We start from the raw sequence: 255 nt of genomic DNA on the forward strand, positions 1-255 counted from the left end.
CTACTCGGGACGATATACCAAATGGTGTTTACGCTCTCAGAACCCCAATCCCTCCCACGTCCCACTTTCCCCCAGCTACAGAAACACTCCCCCACGCGCATAAAGAAACCCTCCCTAGGAATGTACTACTCTTTACTCCCACGAAAACCTCGTGAAATCGGAAAATCCCAAACTTTTGGGAAACGATTAGACGACAGAAGAATTTCTCGTAATTTCTTCTGAAATGGCATTTCCTGCCATTTCTGACCCCCGCCG

Source organism: Cariama cristata, unplaced genomic scaffold, assembly GCF_000690535.1.
Source record: "Cariama cristata isolate BGI_N322 unplaced genomic scaffold, ASM69053v1 scaffold13539, whole genome shotgun sequence".
In the NCBI taxonomy this organism is placed as follows: domain Eukaryota; kingdom Metazoa; phylum Chordata; class Aves; order Cariamiformes; family Cariamidae; genus Cariama; species Cariama cristata.